At 47.9% G+C, this 21008-nt stretch overlaps 1 protein-coding gene and 1 pseudogene across 1 annotated transcript in view; both read left to right on the forward strand.

Moving 5' to 3' along the window:
- The window catches only part of METTL2A (methyltransferase 2A, tRNA N3-cytidine), a 33131-nt gene extending 18019 nt beyond the window's left edge, over window positions 1-15112 (forward strand). The window contains exons 10-12 of the mRNA XM_004311831.4: window positions 110-178; window positions 3162-3234; window positions 13410-15112. The gene's annotated coding sequence lies outside the window, so the exon portion shown is untranslated. The remainder of the gene's footprint in view (window positions 1-109; window positions 179-3161; window positions 3235-13409) is intronic.
- On the forward strand, window positions 7884-8630 carry LOC101338943 (serine/threonine-protein phosphatase 2A 55 kDa regulatory subunit B beta isoform pseudogene; annotated as a pseudogene).
- Window positions 15113-21008: the final 5896 nt, after the last annotated feature.

The following is a 21008-nucleotide window of genomic DNA, read 5'->3' on the forward strand; positions in this document are numbered from 1 at the left end:
TGTAGTAACACTACCTGGCATTTGTTTAGACCTTAATACTCTAAAAAGGCTTTTCATATGTTTAATCCTCACAGCACCCCTGTGAAGTATAATTATCTCCTTTTTACAGATGAGGAAATCTGAAGTTCGGGGAGAATAAATGGTTTACCAAGGTCAGAGGACTAGTGTTAATCATAAGGTAATTAGCCTAAGATTAAAGAGGGGTGGTTTGATATAAATGATATTTGACATAATATAGGGGGTTAAACATTCTTGGCTCCAACCAACTGTGCCTGCCCGGGAACATGTCACACCTGCTCAGAGGTTAACCCTATTGTGAGGAGGAGAGATTCCCGGGCCCCATCTGCCCCAGATCTCCCAAGGGAAAGAAGAACACTGCAACTGTCAGAAGTGTAATCAAAAGTCCATGAAATCAGCTACATAAATTATGTTGGTTTTGCAACATTGTACAGTTTGCTACATTTTCATCAAAATAGAAAATTTTAACCCACCACCTTTACCCTGTGTCCTGTGGCCCTGCCTGCGAGGTGAGGCTCAGCCTGGGGTGAAAGGAGGACCTGGATTCCGTGCCTCATCTTCCCAAGGGTCTCCACTGGGTTGGGGCCAGTGTCATGGACCGTGTCCTGTTGAGTGGCACCATGCTCGGTGCTCAGAAGGGCCCTCACCAGGTTCAATGCTCTGCTGTCACCATCTTGAAATTCTTAACAATTTTTTAACAAGGGCCCCGATCCTGCTGCTGCTTCTTCCTTGCTACTTTTCCTCCCTCTTTCTCCTTCCCCAGGAAAAAGGGGTCTTCTCTTCCCATCTTGTCAGCTGGTCCTTGGTGGCCCTAGGTTGGGCCTTTCACCCAGGGCAGGACCCCCTGCCTGCCTTGGCTCTTTCTGCCTTTCCAAGCCCCTCCCCCCCATCAGGAGGGCCTTCCAGGCATACCAAGCCTGGACCTGCACAGCTCACTGCTCCTGCTGGAAGGGCCCTGCACGCACCCTATCTCCTCACAGCCGCTACCATCTCCTCATTCAGGGCTCAGCTGCAACATCCCCCCTCTGAGACTCCTTTCCCACCAACAACCTTGACCAGTGTCACCGCCACTCCTCAGAGCCCTCCTGTGCCCTCACTCACGCCACATTATGAGGCTTTATTGTATTCCTGACACCTGGAACTATTATTTGTTTACTGTCTGCCTCCTGCCTCTAGACTATAAGCTCCTTGGGTTCAAGAGACTTTGTCAACTTTGTGCACAGTTGTATCCTCAGTACCTACAATGGTGTCCTGCACATAGTTGGTGCTCAATAAATACTTACTGTGTGGGTGAGTGCACAGAGGTGCTGGTTCCACAGAGAGATCAGGCATCAAAGTGAGGAAAGTCAAGTTCTGGCATCTAATCCAGCAGGAAATAGTGGGGCTGGAGATGGAAGCCCAAGCTGGTAGCCCAGGGCCTGTGGACAGAAGTTGCCCTGTAAATGTTTCTCAGGAGCCAGGCATACCTGGGAAAGAGTAGGGAGTAAGAGCCCACAAGAGAGCAAAGCTGCTCATCTCCCCAAGGGAAGGGGCCCGCTCAGGGTGGTTTCGTGGTACAGAGATTGCAACAGAGTGAGGAAGCTGATCCACTTTGAATCTTTAAATGCCACCAACCCTTGGATAATTCCCAAATCTATGTCACGAGCTAGGGATCTCACCTGATCCTTGAACTAGTTTATCTAAATACCTCCTGATGTCTCTCTCCCCTAGAAGGCCCTCAGGCACCTCAAACTCTGTCTGTCTGTCCAAAGCAACTCATAAGAGCACAGACCAGGATGGAAATCCTGGAGTCACTAATTCATTTGTGCTCTACATCATCTTGGCTCAGTTACCAGATTCCTCTCAGTTTCCTCAACTGTCAGTCAGGTATGAACAATAATAATCATCCAGCAGCCCAAGCGGCCCCCATAACTCCATCCTAACTCCTTGAGGGGACAGCATTGAGAGCCAGCCTCTGTGGGCTATTATGTATTTATAAGGCTAGTTTGCGCAAGGCACGCTTTATCGTATGTTGTGTATTTAGCAGTTATATAGATGGTATGTCCCTTGGCAACTTTTGCCTAGAGAGAATAACCATGTGTCCCTGAGTCTTGATAAGATTGTAGCAAGAAGCATTAATCTACATCTTCTCTCAAGTCTCAAAGAACAGTTAAGAGGAGATAAAACCTTCGAGCTTTCAGTGAGTTTCAGGTTGTTGCCCTCAGCCAGAGTCAGCTTCTTCATGAGGCACAGGGCACAATCTCCTCTACAGTGCATTGACTTGGGCCCACAATACTTTCAGGGGCCCTTGAAAACGTTTTAATTTGATTTATTTTAAAACCAGAAGAGGGGAATCCCCTGGTTTTCCAGTGGTTAGGACTTCGCGCTTTTACTGGAGGGCCCAGGTTCAATCCCTGCTCTGGGAACTAAGATCCCACAAGCCCGCAAGCCGCCTGGTGCAGCCAAAGATTAAAAAAAAAAAATTTTAGTAAATTAAAAAAAAAAAACAAGGAAAAAATGAATAGTTGGAAATGAATATATGATAATGAAGGCAGCCTAGATTATGTTTGTTTTTATACCAATACATTTATTAAAAAAAAAAAAATTGGCGGCTTCCCTGGTGGTGCAGTGGTTGAGAGTCTGCCTGCTGATGCAGGGGACACGGGTTCATGCCCCGGTCCGGGAAGATCCCACATGCCGCAGAGCGGCTGGGCCCGTGAGCCATGGCCGCTGAGCCTGCGTGTCCGGAGCCTGTGCTCTGCAATGGGAGAGGCCACAACAGTGAGAGGCCCGCGTACCGCAAAAAAAAAAAAAATTTTAATGAATGGAGGAAAGGGCTCATGAAATCAAAAGTGCCCAGAGCCCATGAAAGTCACAGTGTGACTAGGCCCCTCAGGTGGCATCAGCCTCCCAGATGGAGGGGCAGAGTTGATGGAGGTAGATGTGAGTGAACCCCTCACTCTACCTTCCCCCTCTGCCCAGCCCACACTGTGTCTCAGGGAAACATCTGTGGAGAGAATTGTTGTGTAAAGTCTTTAGCATTTCTGTATGCATATAGGGCAGTCTAACTGTTTGAGCAAAGTCTCAGTGGGTCAGGAATTTGGGACGGTGGCATCCGTGGCATCGAGGGAAAACATCCAGGCTTTTTACATTTATTTGTACAGAAATGACTTCCATAAATGGCATTTTCCTGGAGCACAGAAGAGCAGGACTTCTCGGGAGGATGTTACAGAGCAGGTAACCCTTGGGCAGGGTCTTGGAAGATGAGTTTACCAAGTGGATGGGGATGGGATGATGGTGTCCAGCCAAAGAAATGGAATTTCGCAAAGACCCATTTATGGGGGAAGAGCAGCAAATGGACAGGATCATGGCTGTTCTGGAAGGATGGTACATGGGACAGTTCTCTGAGAAAGAAATGGAAAATTTTATTGGAGCTAACCTGAGGATTATAACCCTGGAGACAGTCTTTCAGAAAACTCTGAGGACTGTTCCATTAGTTAGAGGTCAAAGCACAGTTATATAAGCTTTTGAGACAAAGGGTCTACATCAAATGATGTAGTATTGACAGTTGACACAATCCAGACCTACACGTGCACAGTGAGTAGTGGGTCATGGGTCATTGTGGCCCCCTACAAGATTAAGAAGGAAGGTTATTGCTTAAGAAGGTCTGGTTGATGCGGATGCACACTACACACTAAAGGGGAGAGAGGAGGCCCAAACAGGCAAAGACAAATTTTGTTTAAATTTTTCTCGTCTTGCCATAGAATATGAATTTTACTTCATCAATGCCATAATTAGGGCTTCAATCCAGAGAAGAAGGAAGAGACTTCAGGGTATGGAAGGAGAGCCTCCCAGTTTGAGCCACCCACGGCCATCCTGTGGGGCCATCTAGCAGCCAGATACAAATCTGAAACCAAGAAATTGGTGGGAAAGGATTTCAGTTAGGGAATCACCCGCATAAACGTGGTGGTTGGTTGAAGCCATTGCAGTGGGTGATATCTCAGTGAGAGCCGAAAAAAAAAAAAAAATGGGAGAAAGAATCCAGATATACAATGAAAAAGCAGAAGCGGTGGAAGGTGAGGAACCATTCAAGGTTCATGGCTGGAGATGGACCAGGGAGGCGACAACAGAGCCGATGGAGGCTAACAGTGGTTGTCCTCAGCTGGTGTAATCCTGTTTTTTTTCCCCCTTGTTATTTTCTGTATTTTTTTAACTCTTTTATCAGTAAGTATATATTGCCCTTTTTGGCTAAAATAGACATTTTGGAAAAATAAAAGGGGTAGTTCCCAATAGGTTAAGCGCTGCTCAGAGGCCGAGTGCACTGAAGGCTGAGCGGACTTAGAGACATTGCCCACCTTCTTCCCGCAAAACCGCTCCCCTGCCCCAAACCTCCAACCCCCAGGGGAACCAGTGCAACTCCTGGCAGCCGTGTTTTCCTCCCAGGGACCTGTTCTTGGCCACAGATGATTGGACAAGGGTGTTCATGTGATACCAGCTAAGCCAATCAGAGCCCTCCCCAGGAGATTGCCTGGAGAGGGCGGCGTGAGCTTAGAGCCGGGGCGATCTCCAACAGGCAGGCCGACCTTGAGACCCAGGCTAAGGGCGTAGCAGCCAGAGGGGAGAGCCTGTAGAAACAAAAGGCCCGAGGGGGTAAAGCCTGGGTATTTAAGGAACTAAGTGGAGGCCAGGGTAGGGTCACCGGAAAGAATGGTGGAGTAGGTTGGAGAAAGCCAGGACTAGACCACCAAGGGCCTCAGAAACCCCGCTGAGTTGGGGGTTTTCTCATTACAAGGAGAAGCTGTTGGAGGGTTTTAAAAGAGGGAGTGGTCTGACCTGAATTACAATTTTAAAAGATTAGCAATGCTGGAAAATGTGCCGGTGGTGGTGGGGCAAGCGTAAGGAGCAGTTTGGAGGCTCCTGCGCTATGCAGACCCCTGAGGGTGGACCAGACGTCAGAGGCGGCGGGGAAGATGCAGGGAGCAGGGGTCCAGACAAGACCCAGTGGTTGGGGGGCTGGTGAGGGAAGGGTGGAATCGGGGCAGATGATAGGTGAGGGGGATGCTATTATTGAGATGGGAAAGAAGGGAAGACGTTAAGACCTCAGTTTGGACATGTTAAGTTTGAGATGTTGATGGCCCGTCACAGGGAAGATGCTGAGAAGAAAGCAGTGGGGTACATCAGTCTGGAGTTGGGGGATGTCAGAGCTTGGATGCTGGAAATATGGGTGGCATCAGCATGCAGCTGGTGTTAAAGCCACCAGCCTAGATGAGACCACCTGGGAACTGGAGAGAAGGGGCCCAGCACAAAGGCCTGGGGTCCCCCAACATTCACAGGACTGGTAGAGGGGACGGAGCAAGGAAGGGAGGGGGGGAACCGAATGTGTTTTGACCCAGAAGCCCACATTGGAGACTGCCCTGGGTTACCCCCCTGCCAAGGCCAGAGAGGGCTTTTTAGATTTGGTAAAGAAGTCACCCGACTTTGAACACTCTGGGTGGAGTGGTGGATCTGAAAGTTAAATTGGGGTGGGCCTCTTCCCTGAATGAAAGCTGGATTAAAAAGTAGCTATGGGGGGCTTCCCTGGTGGCGCGGTGGTTGGGAGTCCGCCTCGCGACGCAGGGGACGTGGGTTCGTGCCCCGGTCCGGGAGGATGCCACATGCCGCGGCCATGGCCGCTGGTCCTGCGCGTCCGGAGCCTGTGCTCTGCGGCGGGAGAGGCCACAGCAGTGAGAGGCCACAGCAGTGAGAGGCCCGCGTACCGAAAAAAAGAAGAAGAAAAAAAAAAAAAAAAAAAGTAGCTATGGGGCTTCCTTGGTGGCGCAGTGGTTGAGAGTCCGCCTGCCGATGCAGGGGGCGCGGGTTCGTGTCCCGGTCCGGGAAGATTCCACATGCCGCGGAGCGGAGGCCACAACAGTGAGAGGCCCGCGTACCGCAAAAAAAAAAAAAGTATCTATGGAGGACCTTTTGGGGGCAAATGAAGAAATATGAAAATGGACTTTATATTAGATTATTGTATCAGCATTTAATTTCTTGGGTGTGATAATGGTCTGTGGTTATGAAACAGGGGGAAGGGGCTTCCCTGGCGATCCAGTGGTTAAGACTCCACACTTCCACTGCAGGGGGCGGGGTTTCATTCCCTGGTGGGGGAACTAAGATTCCACATGTCACGTGGTGCAGCCAAAAAAAAGAAACAGGAGGGAAGAGGGCAGGGCACAACCTTTAAAAGAATGACATAGCTGTTGAAGATACCACAAAAACTGGTTAGAACTGATTAGGCCCAAGATGGTGGAAGATTCCACTTCCAGTAGACCTTGAGTCTCATTATACGCTCATTGTAATACATTAGCATCTAAATGGCACACTCGCGGGCACCAGGATCGTTCTGAGGCTAACCATAAAAGGCTAAAAAGTGGGCAGTGGCCCAATTCTTGGAAACCCCTGCCCTCCCCCGCCAAATAGTTGGAATAATTCTCCCACTTTTATGGGCTGGGTAATTGCATAATTAGCCTATATAATTATCCACCCCATAAAACTAACCACCCCAGGGAATTCCCTGGCAGTCCAGTGGTTAGGACTCCACGCTTTCACTGCCTTGGCCTGGGTTCAATACCTGGTCGCGTAACTAAGATTCCGCAAGCCATGTGGCAAAAAAAAAACAACAGCCTAAACTAACCACCCCATATTTTGGGGTCGCTCTTGCCTTTTGAGGCAGACTGCATTCTGTCTATGGAATGTGTATCTCTCTAAATAAATCCACTTCTTACCTATCACTTTGCCTCTTGCTGAATTACTTCTGCACTGAGACATAAAGAATCTGAGCTTCATTAAGTCCTGAGACCTGGTGTGTGATCTCAATTAAAAGACAGTGGGTTCGAGTCCCAGCGCATGGGTTCGAGTCCCATCTGAGTTGTGCAGTTTCAGTTATGTGAGAGAGGTCTGGTTCTTAGGAGACACATGTTGTAGTATTGTAGTATTTAGGGGTGAGGGAGCAAGATGTCTGAAAGTTTTCCAGTGGTTCAACAATAACAAACTATACATATATATCTGTATCTGTTACATATAATATATGTAATATTTATATAAATTGTATTTATGTTATAGGTATATACATAGGTATATACATAGTTTATATATAGGTATTAGATTTATATATAGTTTATATGTATCTATTAGAGAGAGAGAGATATAGCATATGTGGCAAAATGCTAATTGGAAAATCTAGGTTGGGGGCTGTTTTAACACTTTTTCAACTTTCCTGTAGGCTTAAATTTTTCCTAGGGACTTCCCTGGCAGTCGGATGGTTAAGACTCCACACTTCCACTGCAGAAGCCCTGGTGGTGCAGTGGTTAAGAATCTGCCTGCCAGTGCGGGGGACACGGGTTCAAGCCCCGCTCCGGGAAGATCCAACATGTTGCGGAGCAACTAAGCCTGTGCGCCACAACTACTGAGCCTGCGCTCTAGAGCCCACGAGTCGCAACTACTGAAGCCCGCGTGCCTAGAGCCTGTGCTCTGCAACAAGAGAAGACACCGCAATGAGAAAGCCAGTCACCGCAACGAAGATCGCCACAACTAGAGAAAGCCCGCGTGCAGCAGCAAAGATCCAAGGCAGCCAAAAATAAAATAAATAAATAAATTTTAAAAATAAAAAAAAAAGGAAAAAAAATTAGAAAGAGTGAACTGGCAGGACTGTGCTCCCACCCTGTTTGTTGTTTGGCTTGAGGCGTCCCAGCACCGGAGCCTGCAGGTTGTTGGGTGGTGCGGGGGTGGCGGCCTCCAAGAGAGCTCACGCAGATGACTGGTCCCCAGTGCCTCTGCCACCAGTGTCCTTGCCCCCACAGTGAACCACAGCTGCCCCCCACCCCCCCTGCTTCCCCCGAGACCCTCCATGACCAGTTTTTGAAGAGCCGGAAGATCCAGGCAACAGGTCGTTATTCTCTGAAATTATCTCTCCGATTTCGGATGTGAAGTTCAGCCACAGTGGGAGGTATATCATGACCAGAGACTATCTGACCATCAAAGTTTGGGATCTCAACATGGAAAACCGCCCCACTGAGACTTACCTGGTTCACAGCTACCTCTGCAGCAGGCTGTGCTCCCTCTACAAAAATGACTGCATTTTTGATAACTTTGAGTGTGTGTGGAATGGGTCAGACAGTGTCATTATAACAGGCTCCTACAACAACTTCTTCAGGATGTTTGACCGAAACAGCAAGTGTGATGTTACTCTTGAGGCCTTGAGGGAAAAGAGCAAACCCCAAGCTATCCTAAAACTGAGCAGTGTGCGTGAGGGGCAAGCAGAGAAAAGGCGAGATCAGTGTCGACAGTCTGGACTTTAGCAAAAAGATCTTGCATACAGCTTGGCATTTTTCAGAAGATATTGTAGCAGTGATAGCTACAAATAACCTATATATATTCCAGGACAAAGTAACTAGGAGGACACGTTATTAATAATCTCACATACTGAGTTTTAGTCAAACATTTGTTAAAAATATTTTTATTTTATTTTTTTTGGCCGCACGGCATGTGGGATCTTAGTTCCCCGACCAGGGATCAAACCCACGTACGCTGCAGTGGAATCACGGAGTCTTAACCACTGAACTGCCAGGGAAGTCCCTCAAACACGTTTTTTAAATGTTTCTTTGGGTGTTCATTTGATGCATCGACCTTAATTTCCTTCTTTGTAATAGAATTCAGTTGGAGTCCAACTTTCCCAAATCCCAAGTTCTAAGAAACTTTTGTCAAACCCGATAGGTTCTGGGACACTTCTGTTTAGAATTGAGAGCTGCCAGCTAACAGTAGGTCTTCCATAGTTGATTTGAATTTCTGATGCTTTTATTGCCCTGTTTTCTCTGGTGGGTCCAGTGTTTTGTTTCTAGGTGTCTGCTGAGGTAAAATGAAATTGTAGTATTTAAAGAGAAAAGAGAGAAGTTTTTTTAAATTAAGCAATTTCATTTGATTGAAAAAATTCAACAAAAAATAAACACCGTTTACTCTAAAAAACAAACAAAAAAAGAAGTTAATGGCAGTTGTAGAGGAAGTGGAAACAGCCAAGTTTTCAAGGAGAGAAATGGTATGGTACCAGGAGGGGATCGTGAGGTCAAGGGAGGGTTTTGCACAAAAATGTTTAAAATGAGAGCAAGAGTGTATGTTGACAGGAATGTTCCTGTGGAAAGGGAGAAATTGATGTTGTAAGAAAGGGGTGAGAGGTGCCGGAAAAAGTCCTTGGGAAGGCTGGCCGACGGGTGGCCCCAAGCTTGGAGGGGACACCGCACTGAGGTGCTGCGCTGGGCCCTGGGATCGGTGCGGGGGGGGGCAACCCCTCAGGAAGTAGGATCTGAGGCTCTCAGCTGACAAGAGTCAGGAGGGCAAGTGGTTGTTTCAAGCAGATTGAGGCGCAGAGCCAAAGAAAAAGTGGCAAATTTGTTTGGTGTTTAAGATCTGAATGGCGATTATTCATCAGCTTAGGGAAAGAGCCAACAGGGGAGAGATTTAAGTCCTTACCCCTCTGCTACTCAGTTTTTCCATCTGTAACATGAGGGGATTGAACTGGGGGCTCTCAAAGGACCCTGCAAACTCCTGTTCACTCAGGGTCCCTTATGATACCTGATGGAGAGCTTTTACTGAATAGCATGTGTTTGGGTTGTTAAAGGATTAAAGATGGCTAGTAAAAATTGGACACTTGCCTAAGAGGTTTCTAATTGAGGGTAAAAACCAAGAGATACAGAGAGACACTTGAAAGGAAGACTGCTTAAGGCTTGAGGGCACCCCTGGGGGAGCAGGGGGGTGGCCCGGAGGTTGCTGGGGCGCTGAGATGCCTTGACGACGCTTGGATAAACGCAGTACGAGGTCCCTTTGAGCGTAAATTCTGCTGTCTCTGGGCTCTCGCTGAAGCTGGCATTGCACAGCGTGAAATGAAACAGCACATTAATGTGATTAACACTGAATAAACCTCCGTGTGTGAGCAAATATAGCTTGAAGCGGGTTCAGGAATTTGAAAGTATCTATTATTAAAGACAGCCTGCAGGGGCCGTGGCATCCAATGACAAGCCAGAGGCTGCTACCGGCATCTAATATTCCCAGAGTCGTTTCCTTCGGCAAAGTGCATTTGCAGGCTTCTGTGCTAGGCTCTTCCCTGATCCTCCAAGGAGGATTAGCACCACTACCCCCATTTTATAGATGAAGAAACTAAAAGCACTGTCAACAGTAGGCCTCTCAGGCCGCTGAAGGCAGAGACCTTGCCTATCATCACTGGCTCCCCAGTGGCAGGCAGAAGGCCAGGGCAAGGGGAGGAGCCTCTCAGCCCCTGAGAGCCGGCCCAGCGAGCCACGAGCGCTGTGCTGGGACTTCCACGCCTGGCGTCACTGCTAAGCACCAGGCTGTGTGCTGCAAGCCTCACACAGATGGTCTCACTTAGTCCTGACGACAACCCTTGGCAGTTGGTATTATTAACCCCAAGAGGAAACTGAGGGCAGACAGGTTAAATAACTTGCCAAAGGTCACCCGGCAGAATCAGGATTCAGGCTTGGATTTGTCTGAAGCGAAGCATGTGCTTGACTGCCGAGCTGGACGCTGTCTTCCAGGAGAGTATGGTGCGGACGCCTGGAATTCTTACAGCCCCTGTGCTCGACAGCCGTTAGCACAGCGCTGAGCACAGGTAGTAGGGTGGCACCAGGGTCAGTGAGTAGAGACTGAGGGGCAGACAATCCGAACGGATGAACGGGTAGAGATGTGAATTCCTGTCTTGCGGGGTCTTCCTCTTCAAATTGAAGATTTCCCCAAAGCTTATGAATGCTCGATCTAATTAAGGCGAAAAGGCATGTGAGAATTGCTAGGCCTTTCCTTTATTAACTGTCAAGTCCAATCTGTAGGCTGTTTACGTGCCGAGGTCAGAGATCAGTCTTTAGCTGCTCGCCTTTCATTCATCTGGCAAAGCCCGGAACATAAAGTTTATTGATGCAAAACTGATTGGCAGGCAGGGGTAACGAGGTGGCAGGGACAGGGAATATCAGAAGGAGTTCTAAGCCGGTCGGGTCACTCCTGCTCCCTTGCCGTGCTAACTTCACGTGCTCCAGGTTACTGGGTCATAGCTCATAGCTTTCTGCACCACAGTCTAGATGAGCAGCAAATGTCTGGACCTTGGGCAGTGTTCACAGAGCGCATCAAGATGGGGAGGGGAAGGACTCCTTTCTCCCTGTTTGTCTGTTAGTTTGGAAAGGAGAGAGTGAGGCACGGAAGGTTAGGTATGGATGGCCTTGAAACTTCACAGATCAAAAGGAATTCCCATGTAAGCTTGCATCGGAGAGGCCTGGGAATTGGGAAGAGGAAGGTCATTGTTACACCAGCCCAGGACTAAGTTGCTCCCTGTCTCTGGTGAGCTCCTGTGGGGCCTCCTCCATGCCCACCAGCAAGAAGAGGTGGGAAAGCACGTGTGGGTCCACACCTGGCTCTATCTACTCGCAGCGTCCTCAGGATAAAAACCAGGAGTAAGGGGCTTCCCTGGTGGTGCAGTGGTTGGGAGTCTGCCTGCCGATGCAGGGGATGTAGGTTCGTGCTCTGGTCCGGGAAGATCCCACATGCCGCGGAGTGGCTGGGCCTGTGAGCCATGGCCGCTGAGCCTGTGCGTCCGGAGCCTGTGCTCCGCAACAGGACAGGCCGCAGCGGTGAGAGGCCCGCGTACCGAAAAAAAAAAAAAACACAAAAAAAACCAGGAGTAAGGCACTAAGTTCCAAAAGAGGGAGTTGGACCCAGGAGTTGTTGTACTCATGCCACTTAGGATAGGGAAGGTCTCAAATATTATTTATTTATTTTTATTTTTAAAAATAAATTGATTTATTAATTTTATTTATTTTTGGCTGCGTTGGGTCTTTGTTGCTGCGCGCAGGCTTTCTTTAGTTGCGGCTAGCGGGGGCTACTCTTCATTGTGGTGCGCGGGCTTCTCATTGCGGTGGCTTCTCTTGTTGCAGAGCACAGGCTCTAGGCGTGCGAGCTTCAGTAGTTGTGGCACGCGGGCTCAGCAGTTGTGGCTCGCAGGCTCTAGAGCACAGGCTCAGCATTTGTGGCACAGGGGCTCAGTGGCTCCGCGGCATGTGGGATCTTCCCGGACCAGGGCTCGAACCCGTGTCTCCTGCATTGGCAGGCGGATTCTCAACCACTGCACCACCAGGGAAGCCCATCAAATATTATTTATTTTTATCAGGACCAAACTGGATTCTGCCTGATCTGAGGAAAGAACCCTGACTGCAGGTCATTGTAAATGCCTTCTTAGTCTCTGCAACTCAGAAATAGTGGTTTTCCACATCAGTCAGCTGTCTGGATTCAACCCCCCACACTCATACATCACAAAGCAAAAAAATAACAAAATTAAAACAAACCAAACCCCCAACCCTCGTTTCATTTCCTTAGAAAACAGTCCAGGTTCAAGGTCTAGTCTGAGCAGGGAATGTCTCCTCTCCTGATCTGTTTCTGGATAGGCAGGGGGGCAAAGTCCCTTTTCCTTTTCTCCGTGACAGGGTGTCACACAGAGCTCCAGAGAGAAATGTCCACCAAGGAGCAGAGCTGGACCCAGGGCTCCTGAGCCTGTGACCTCCCTTGAGTTCAGTGCTCATGATGGGCAGTGGCTACTGTTGGGCACTGGGGTAGGAAGATGATTAGGAACGGATCCCAGAGACCCACACACAAACCACTAACCATAGTAAAACACAATAAATGCTCTTTTGCAGTAGGAATAAAGTGTTTCAGCTGCACAGGGAAAGAAGGGAGAGGGAAAAGCTTTGGTGGTTCTCAAAATGGTTCCCAGGCCCGCAGCAGGAGTGTCACCCAGAAGTTTTTAGAAACACAAATGCAGGCCCAGTCCAGACCCACAGAGTCAGAAGCCCTGGGGGTGAGGCCCAGCAAGGTGTGTTGGAAGACACCCCCCAGGCGATTCTGGTGTGAGCCAAAATTTGAGAGTTATGAGGGGGCTGGCAAACTGCCTGTTTTTGCAAATAAACTTTTAACTGGAACACGGCCACAGTCATTCAATTACGTATCATCTGTGGCTATCTTCCTGCCGTGCTGGCAGGGTGAGACTTGTAACAGACAACATGGCCTGCAAAACCTAAAATATTTACTGTCTGGGCTTTATGGGGGGTGGGGGACGGGGGAATTGCTGCCCCCAAGGAGGGGGGTGGAGACACCTGAATCCCCCTTCTGTGGCCGGTGCTGCTAGGGCCTCTGCAGTCATGCTTCAGTCAGCTCAGTGCTGGGACCCAGCTCTAGTCTGGGGACTTACTGAAAAGACTAAACAGTCCATTTGAAGTGTGAACAATATAAAGAAGCCCCCGGTTACTGAGTCCCTGTTGTGCTCAGTGCTGTGCTTGATGCTTTAAGGGCCTAACTCCACCCTCTAAGATGGGCATTGTATCCCCCTTTTACAGATGTGGAAGGTGAGGCTGGGAAGATGAAGTAACCAGCTCAAGTTCACGGAGCCCAGGACAGGAGAGCTTGGACTGGACCCTGGGTCAGCTTTGCTCCCAGCTCAGGCTCTCTGCCTCACACCTACCACCTCTGTTTTCCCAAATATAAGATGGAAACTCCCTCAATGGACAACGGGGGCAGCTCTCAGGAATCTGTTAACGTAACAAGCACAATTTTCATACTTTTTCCACTGGGGAGATGAGTCACCAGGGGCTGGAGAACCCAACCCAGGCCTACATCCTGGAGGTGTCCAATCCTATGGGGAGCACGGCAAGGGGAGGGCAGGAGATGTAGGACCCACAAGGACACAGGACCAGCTCTCACCTGTTCTAGCCAAATGGGGCAGGTGGGAGCATGCAAATGCTGAATCAGTGCCAGGTGGGATGCAGCCTCTGGGCACTGTGACCACCAAAAGCCTCCCAGTGCAGCCCCTTCCCCACATTCCAATCCCACAGGTCCTTCTGTCCAGCTCCTGTGGAGATATGTATAAGGGGCGCCCCAGGGAAAAAGGACTTCGTAATTTAGGTGAGTCTTATATCTGTGGTAGAAGAAAAGAACCTATCAGGGTATTTCCTGCTCTGATACAGGAGTGGAACGGATCAGCTGATCAATAAGATACTAAGCCAGTAATCAGATTGGGGAACCTGTTACTATGTGATATTGCAACATCGATGCCAGTGATTGAAACAGCAAAAGTAAAATCTTGCCCTGCTACCGTTTAAGAAACGTGGGAGCTAAAACACCACTGTCTGGGTGGCTAAAACAGTGACCAAGAAAGTCTGTCCCCCACGCACACACGCAGCATCTATTTTGGCTTCCAAATATTTTGTTAGAATAGGAAGATAAAAAACATTCTTAACAGACAGAAGAGCTTGGTTTGTCAGGCAAAAGTTAAAACCTCTGAAGAAAGAAAGCATTTTGAGGAGAAGACTAGTGATAAACTGCTTTCTCTCGTCAAACAAATCAATGACATTTAATTATTTTCAACAAGCATCATTGGGGTGTCTTCTGCACGCCAGACACCACACTAATCTTACCGAACCTCGGTTACCTCATCCCATCCTCACATCAGCTCTAAAGGACAGGTCATGTGAGCAGCCCCATTTTACGGGGGGGCGGGAGGTTCAGGCGGAGGGGAGGACACGTGGCTGAGCGTCACCCAGCGTGCACGGCAGAGCTGAGTTGTGAACCCAGGGCTTGTGACTCTGCGTCTTATATTCCTTTCAGAGCACCGCATTTACTCTGCAACTAAAAACTAAATCTGGACAAAGCACAGGGAGACCGGGGAAACACAATAGCCAGAGTCTGTGGATGGCTTCACACTGAGGTAGTATTTATTAGGGCAGTGGTTCTTGGACCTGGTGGAACCACACTCCCATTGACAAGGGCTGCTGGGCTGCTGCGTGAATGGGCAGTGTAGGCTGCAGATCGTGTGCAGGGCCAGCTGTACTGTCACCGTCTTTCCCTGTTGCTTAAACTGTTGTTTTAGGGGAAACTTGCCTTGAAAGAATAATTCTGTTTTGCATTTACATGACACTTTTTTCCCCCTAAATTTCAGAAGACTTTTTTTTGTTGCTGTTGTTGTTGTTGTTTTTGTTTTTGCGGTATGTGGGCCTCTCACTGTTGTGGCCTCTCCTGTTGCTGAGCACAGGCTCCGGACACACAGGCTCAGTGGCCATGGCTCACGGGCCCAGCCGCTCCGCGGCATGTGGGATCTTCCCAGACCGGGGCACGAACCCGCATCCCCTGCATCAGCAGGCAGACTCTCAACCACTGCGCCACCAGGGAAGCCCCAGAAGACTTTATTGTGTTAACTGACTTAATCCTTAGAGCAACGCTGAGAGGAGAATAGGTGTTAGTTCCCGGTTTGATAGAGGAGGAAGTTGAAGTAACTTTCTGAAAGTCTTATGCTAATGAATATTAAAGCAGAGTCTCAAAGGCCTCACCAAGATACCTGCAAAGCCAGAGAACAAAACTTGGAAGACTCCACGGTGATGGAGGAGATCAGCTACCTACAAAGCAGCAACTTTGGCTAAAAATGGGTTATCCAAATTTCCAAGAAAATGTAAGCCTATATATATATATATATATATATATATATATATATATATATATATATATATATACATTGTGGTTTCAGAAGAGGAGAGTCCAAGAGAGGGGAGTCTAAAAAGCAGGGCTCTGGTGTAATTTCATGAGAGGGACAGACCCAGCGTCCTGTCCCTTTACAAGACAGGGCACTATTTCGAGGAATTGGGAACGGCAGCTGAACACAACTGTGCGCGGTGGAGCCATTAAGGCCATGCCCTTTCCCTTGCTCCTTGCTCAGAGGAGCCTTCCGAGCAGCTATCCTGGGATCAGCGTCTGTGGGTCAAATGTTGCCACTTGGCAGTCACATTCCCCTTTTGAAATGAACGAGTTGGCATCCAGGGCTGTGAACGAGTTGGCACACAGGGTTATGTACCATTCTCAGCATTTTGATGAGGTTCTTCCCAAATTGGATTAACTCTGGGACCAGGGGGACCCGAAGACCTGAGAACCAGATCCTGTGCAGCGGTGAGTTTGGTAAGAGTCTTACCTAAGTGACTAACCAGCTGCCCACATCCACACCTTCAGAGGAGGTAGAAACTAATGGCCAGGGAGGAAAGCTGTGAAACACAATAAATATGGGGTAATGAAGCCAGAAGCCAGAAGCAGGTGACAGAAAGTTAGTGTTAACTGAAGCAAGCTAAAGGAGCAGGTGGAACCTGGAGTCAGCCAGGAGGGGCAGGATTGAGCACTGCGCGCCCTGGCCCACGCTAACCCTGCCTGGTGGGGCAGAGGGCACCGGTCCTGGAGCCAGACCGCCTTTCAGAGAACTCCCTCACCTCCTCTCCACTGTCTCCTCCTCCTCTGTATGGTGGGCCTCCCTCAAGGTTGAAAGGATTAAAAGTAATAATGAACATGCTCTCATTCCAGTGCCTTCCCCATAAATGCTCAATAAATGCTTTTTGTTATAATCCCTGCCCTTTGGGATCAGGCATTAAACGCAGGCTCAAGACACTGAATCTCACTGCAGCATAAAGCACCTTATTATGTCGAAACCTTGGTGAAATTGTGGCCTACACCCATGCCCGGCTCAGCAGCAGGCATCTTCTCACCCTGTCGTGCAAGGCCCAGAAGGCCCAGAGAGACGCTGCAGTTTTGCCTGACAAGTCATCCTGCTGCAAACACGCTGGTCCTGGCCCCAGGCCATTTTCACTCACTGTTCTCTCTGCCTGGAAGGCTCTTCCCCCAGACGGTGACAAGGTTTGCACCTTTGTTTCAGACGTCACGTCACGTTATCAGAGGACAGCTGTCCCTGACCTACCTCCCTATATAAAGAAGCATCCCTGCCACCACTGGGGTCTAGCACTCTATCCTCGTACCCTGCTTTCTATTTCTCCATGACACTCAGCACCTCTGACATATAGTTTTGTGTTTTTTGTCTGTTTCTCTCACTGTCATGCACCTGAGAGCAAGGATTTGGTTTTGCTCTTTTTATTTTGTTTTTATCTTCCAGTTTTATTGAGATATAACTGACCTACAGCACTGTATACGTTTAAGGTGTACAGCATAATGACTTACGTACATCATGAAATGATTGTCACAATAAGTTTAGTGAACAGCCACCATCGCATATAGATACAAAATTAAAGAAGTAGAAGAAAATTGTTTTTCTTTTTTTTTTTTTTTTAAAAAACTTTTTATTGGAGTATAATTGATTTACAGTGTTGTGGTAGTTTCAGGTGTACAGCAAAGTGAATCAGTTATATATATACATATATCCACATATGAGCAAACTTTCTTGGGCTTTCTTTCTCTGTTCTCTTCTGACATCTTACTAGAGTGATTGATATTTCTGACTTCAGAGTCCTCTGATATCTTTCCATGGGTTCGGGCAGTTTCAATCACTGCCCTGTTTTTCTTTTATAAAAATTTATTTATGGTATTTATTTTTGGCTGCGTGGGGTCTTCGTTGCTGCACGTGGGCTTTCTCTAATTGCGGCGAGTTGGGGGCTACTCTTTGTTGCGGTGTGCGGGCTTCTCACTGCGGTGGCTTCTCTTGTTGCGGAGCACGGGCTCTAGGCGCACGGGCTCAGTAGTTGTGGCATGTGGGCTCAGTAGTTGTGGCTCATGGGCTCTAGAGCACAGGCTCAGTAGTTGTGGCACGCGGGCTTAGTTGCTCCACGGCATGTGGGATCTTCCCGGACCAGGGCTCGAACCCGTGTCCCCTGCGTTGGCAGGCAGATTCTTAACCACTGCACCACCAAGGAAGCCCCCAAAATTGTTTTTCTTGTGATGAAATGGTCTTTCTTTTCAAACTGCCCTCCTCACTTACTTCTACTCAAAAGCCTAGCATGGTTGTCTCTTGAAACGGCCTGGAGGTTCTTCTCACTCTATCATGGAAAGGCAGCCACTTGCCAGCTCCGTATCATTATCACACATACGCAGAAGATAGGACACATTCCGTGCAATGCAGTAACATGTGGCCACACCTGCTAAGTGTCTGGTGAAAGTGTTCCAGGTAGAGGGATAGTAAGTGCAAAGGCCCTGAGGTGTGGGAGGAGGCCAGTGAGGCTGGAGTGGAGGTGCTGGGGATAAGGGTGTAAGAGAGGATGATTCCAGGGTTTTTGATATAAATAATGAAAGAATGGAAATGACATTTTCTAACATGAGTTAGGTAGGGGGAGGAGCAGGGTTTGGATGTAAGTTTTATGATGCTTTCAGGTTGGAAGCACCTGGCAGGAATCCGGCAGTAAGCCAGGTGCTTTACATACATTATCTCCATTGCACGGATAAGGAAATCGAGGCTCCAGAAGTCACGTGTCCTTGGGTCTCAGAACATGTATGTAGAAGGGCTGGGATTTGAATCCAAGCTGTTTCTGCAGGAGTTTGTCACCCTGAGAAGCACTGCTCACTGAAGAAAGAGCTGGGAGAGGACTGCTTGCCTGCAGTTGGAAGAGTCGAGTATTTTGCATAAGGTGAACTCAGATCTCCTTTCCAAATTCTGCAATACCAGGACACAGAAGGCCCTTCTGTAGTTGGACTGGTACGTTTAGCGCCAATAAGAGGAAGCACCACATCACAAGAGGGCTGGGGCTGCCATCCCTTTGGCCTCAGCAAGGTGGCTGGCAAATCCATTTCCACGGCTATTCAGGCTGTCACATGATGCCAAAACAGTGGAGTGAAATGTGGAAGATTCGACTGAGGTTATTATCATGGGTTACACTCCAATTTTTCATACTTTTAAAGATTTGCTCACTGTACTTAACAAAGCATTCACATAAAGCATTCACTAATGTAACAGACAAGCCTTCAGAGCATTGAAATCCAGTGTGGGCTGCAGACCCGCAGCAACAGCATCACCTGGGGCTGTCAGAAATGCAGACTCTCAGGCCCTATCCCAGATGCATTTTGGCAAGATGCCCAAGGGATACGTATGCTTGGTCCAATTTGCGAAGGCCTGGCCTAGAGCAAGGGTTGACTAACTGTTTCTGTAAAGGACCAGATACTAAACATTTTAGGCGTTGCCTGCCTGTCACAACTACTCAATTCTGCCATTTGTAGTGCAAAATCAGCCACAGACTGTATGTAAAGGAATTAGTGTGGCTGTGTTCTAATGAAACTTTACTAATGGACACCAAAATTAGTTAATGTAATTTTCACGTCACGAAATACTATTCTTCTTTTGATTTTCTTTCAGCCATTAAAAATAAAACTCATTCTTAACTCAGAGGCTATACAATATCCATCTTCTGACTTGCCTTTCTGGGCTGACCATGCCCAAGGCCACTAGCCGAATGATCCCCTTCTGTCTTCTCTGTGGGCTTGGGCCCCCTTTCCCTCATGACCTGTGCCACTGTGTCTGAAGGTTGATTACTTAAGCCTAATATGAAAGGTCAATGGAAGAACTAAGATTTATAAAATACACTTTTGCCAGCTTCCACAAATGCAGTGTGTTTGCTGTTGTTCCCTATCTTGACGTCTTCTGAGAAAGACCAAAATGGAGGATTCAATAGCTCAGGGGAGGGGGCTTGTTACTTTTCAGGGGCATTTATTCTCTTTGCTCCTCTACTTGTTTCTTTTACATTTCAGCTGCTGGGAAGAAGGAACACACAATTCAGGGAAGACAAGTATTAAAAAGTAACATTTGGGGAGGGAGTTGAAAGAGGAAATTAAAGAAGGGAGGTACTCTCCAGGAGAATAAGAATATTGTTCCAGCATCACTGGGCTGCGGGGAAGAACGCATGACGATAAAGAGAGTAAAGTGTGTCAAGGAGACTTGCTCGGGAAAGCTTTCTGAAGCAAGCTGGGCAGAAGAAGGGTATGAAAAACATAGAGATAGGCAGAGAATCTTACGCAGGCTGAGATCTGAATTTATTTCGTCTATAGTGCACTTTCATGGCAACCAGATGCTTTTCCACTTTGTTAGAAATGGGGAGAAGGGAGGAAATAACACTGACCAAATGCCTACTGTATGTCAGGCACAGTTACAAGGCATTTCCTATCACTATTTCAACTTTAATTAAAGCCACTCATGGGATTAGGTGTGCTGGCCAGTTTTCAGATGAGGAAACTGACAGGTGAAGAGACGGGGTTAGGACCTAGTTCATTCCAACCACCAGTGCCCTGACGTTCTACACTGCCCTGCCTACCAGAATTTATAGTGGAAATATTGCCTTCACAAAATTTGTTATTTCTTCTCACCATTAGAAACCCTCAATTCTCCAGGATGGGGGAAGAACATAAACAGACCAGATGACTTTTACATTTTTCTCTACTTACCCGCGCCCCCCCAAAATAAAATGTAATACTTTTTTTTTTTGTAATGCATTCTTTAAAGGGACATCAAGTCCTTTTTCTGTTATGAAGAAAATAGACCCACAAACAACTCAGTACATTGGCAGCCTGGTTTCCGAAGTTAAACTGTGTACTGCTAACCAATCTAATGACAAATGTCTACATCCTTGGTAGAAGTGTGGTTTGGGGACCATTTATTTAGGGATTACTCTGTCAGGCACACACCATTATCTCATTTCATCTTCCAACAGTCCTGTGAGGTTTTTAACACCATTTGATGGATAAAGAAACTGAGGCTTAGAGAAGTTAAATATCTTGCCTAAGGCCACACAGCTGGTAAGAGTCAGGGCCAAGATGAAAACCAGGGGGCTTGACTAGGAAGTTTGTCCTCTTAGCCACCACACTGCAGGCCCCTTCTGGAAAAGGTGCACGTAAGGCCCCCTGCTCAGTAATATATGCCAGATGGTGGACATTAAGAAACACTGAAGAAGATGCTGGACATTCTTTAGTGTGGTACAGGTGAAAGGGCAAAAGAGTGCTAGAACTACTTTAGTTTTTCCCAGTGTCTTTCTCAAAACACCTCTCCCATGAGTACCTGAAACCACAAACCAGCCAACAAAAAACCAGGGTGGTGGTTCCGAACATCAAATAGGAAACCACTGAATACCCTGATCCCCCACCTGGAGATTGTCGTATGCCTATTGTACATTTTAGGCTCTAAGTAGTACTGAAATAAA

The sequence above is a fragment of the Tursiops truncatus genome, chromosome 20 (assembly GCF_011762595.2).
Source record: "Tursiops truncatus isolate mTurTru1 chromosome 20, mTurTru1.mat.Y, whole genome shotgun sequence".
In the NCBI taxonomy this organism is placed as follows: domain Eukaryota; kingdom Metazoa; phylum Chordata; class Mammalia; order Artiodactyla; family Delphinidae; genus Tursiops; species Tursiops truncatus.